Source organism: Carassius auratus, unplaced genomic scaffold (assembly GCF_003368295.1).
Source record: "Carassius auratus strain Wakin unplaced genomic scaffold, ASM336829v1 scaf_tig00013375, whole genome shotgun sequence".
Taxonomy (NCBI): Eukaryota; Metazoa; Chordata; class Actinopteri; order Cypriniformes; family Cyprinidae; genus Carassius; species Carassius auratus.
Window position 1 is genome coordinate 191,914 of NW_020524391.1, and position 3,044 is coordinate 194,957.

Genomic DNA, 3,044 nt, shown 5'->3' on the forward strand with positions numbered 1-3,044 from the left:
ACATTAAAAATTTATTGGTGATTTAAAAAAATCTATTGTTTTTGCCTATGCATTTTCATTCATGTCTTTTCATTTTTTTTTTTAGAAATTGAGTCCCGATGTCCTCTGCCGAGGACATAACATAACTTTATAAATGAAATGCATGAATGCAGAGCACAAGGCTGCACTGGGAAATCCTGTGTGCGATGCATGACATGCAATGTGCATCTGTGCTTGCAAAGTGAATGAAACTGCTTTGCAGCATTTCACATCATGATAGACCCACTGTCCTCACATGAGGACATCTTTTTTCTGGGAAAACTACTTCCTGTACAAAAACAAATTTTAGGTATTATACTTATTAGGTCCTACATATCCCAAATAGCAAGAAAAATTATAAAATGCACAACAGGCAATCTCTCGGGTTTCAGGAGGTTAACTATATTATTGTTTTTACCGTACTTAGTATCAAATAATAATGCTATTTTTTACACTACAGTAGAACAATGTGTACATAAAGAACTGGGATCTTTTTCACTCAATTCACTTTTAGTTCTTTTAAACAAGACTCAAACGTCAAAACTCCTCTAACATTTCGATTGTGTTCAGTTTTATAATCAGTTTATCATCAGATTTTTGTTCTTCCTGAAATTCAGCGTGCTCTTTGATGTTGACCACAGATGGTTTTTCACCAAATATATAATAATGAGTGTTATGAGGATGAGCACAGTAATTTACTGAGGGGGGTTGGCCACTCTCTCATTTAAGGCTCTTTCTTCTCTTCTTTAGATTGACAGCAGATTCCTAAGAAGTCCAGCCCAGCCTTGAAGTGCAGGCTGGATTAGTCCAGAACACAAAGGTTGTGGTGTGGTAGAGGCATGTCTGGCCTCTTTTGAAAGGGTATCACTTTTTAGTCCCCTCAGCATCTAAAGGATTTCACAGGCCGGCAGAGGACACAACACTCTCAGACTGATGCATGGCATCAAGGGAAAGGTTGGGGGTGGAGGTCTTATGCTACCTGCGCTGGAATGCATTTAAGACAGTGAAAACATGACATTTATGTGTGTCTGTATACCTACTTAACCGTATTTTGGGGTTCAAATTGTGAGCTAAACCTAAGAAAATCCTGCTAAAGCTATTTTGGGTAATGTTCTCATTTGAAAGTATAAAAACAAACTAAATAAAGATTTTAAATAATTAAAATAAAATACTTGTGTACTATCATTGCTAATAGGGAAGAAAAAGGGACAAAATGAATATTTTTAAAAATGTAATTGTTTTGTTATGATTAGGTAACTAGCTACACTGAACAAAATTATAAACCTATAGCACTTTTGTTTTTGCTCCCAGTTTTTCATGAGCTGAACTCAAAGATCTAAGTCATTTTCTATGTACACAAAAGGCCTATTTCTCTCAAATATTGTTCACAAATCTGTCTAAATCTGTGTTAGTGAGCACTTCTCCTTCTCACAGGTGTGGCATATCAAGATGCTGATTAGACAGCATGATTATTGCACAGGTGTGCCTTAGGCTGGCCACAATAAAAGGCCACTCTAAAAAATGTGTAGTTTTATCACACAGCACAATGCCACAGATGCTGCAGGTTTTGAGGGAGCGTGCAGTTGTCATGCTGTCTGCAGGAATGTCCACCAGAGCTGTTGCCCGTGAATTGAATGTTCATTTTTCTACCATAAGCCGTCTCCAAAGGCATTTCAGATAATTTGGCACTACATCCAACCGGCCTCACAATGGCAGACCACGTGTAACCACACCAGCCCAGGACCTCCACATCCATTAAATGTAATAATCCAGTGAGATTTTTGTTTGCACAAGGTGCTCCACACAGAGATCTGATCTCATCATCAACAGTCCGTCTGAAATAACATGAAGAAACTGAAAAAACTAGCTGTTGTCAGACTCCTTGTGCAAACAAAAATCTCACTGGATTATTATATTTAATGGCAAAAAAAAAAAGGATTCGTAAATTTCGCAAAGAAAATGTGTGGCAAAGTAACCATGATGTTAAGAAGTGGTGTTTAATGCATTGCTATGAGGTTTCTAATTTATTACTGCATGCGTAACTGCAAACAATTACATTCTGGTCCTAGATATGTCATTCAGTGTAAATGTAAGAGATTTTTCAGCATATTTTTCATGCATACGTTGAAAATTGTACATCTGTTTACTAGAAAGTTAAAACCATCTCAATGATGATTTTTTTTTTTTACAAGCACACTGTTTTTTGCATCACAAGGCCTTATTTGAAGGACTGGAGTGGTGTGGATTATTTGTGGATTATTGTGATGTTTTTATCAGCTGTTTGGAATCTCATTATGACGGCACCCATTCACTGCAGATGATCCATTGGGGAGCGAGTGATACAATGCTAAATTTCATCAAATATGTTCAGATGAAGAAACAAACTGATCTGCATCTAGGTCTGAAGGTGAGTACTTTTTGAGAACTGATCCTTTTATGCGTTAACTAATGAAACAAACTTTACTTTAAAGTGTTACATAAAAAATAATACGTTTTGACTAACTAAATATATCATGTTGCTAACACAAAAGATGGTAAATGATTATAAATGAGAGTGAATGATTTATCTCACAGCTGTAGAAAAGTCAATGAAAACTTTATACTCATTGCAATCAATCAATCCAAAAAAACAGCAAAACGAAGTAAAACGAAGAAGAGTTCAGCATGAGGGTGTGAAAATACTTTGAAACTGCATTTCACTGCCTTTTTCCAGAGCCATTTTTCCTAGTCACTGATGCACACAGTATTTCCCAGTAGCCATATATCACACCAATATTCCCAGCACAGTGGTTGAATCCTCCTTAAATCATTTTGCATGTCAAGCGCTGACAGCTCTGAGAGCTTATTCGGGTCTGCCTCTATAAAACGCATCCATATGGAGGCTGGTGAACTGTTCTCTGGATCTCATGCCATTATCAGTCCATACATTACCTCTTTTATGGGCCAGTAAGGAGACTGATGAAACCACACCAGAGTCATGCCATTAGATGAGCATTATCCTCAGATATCAAATGTATGTTCATGTT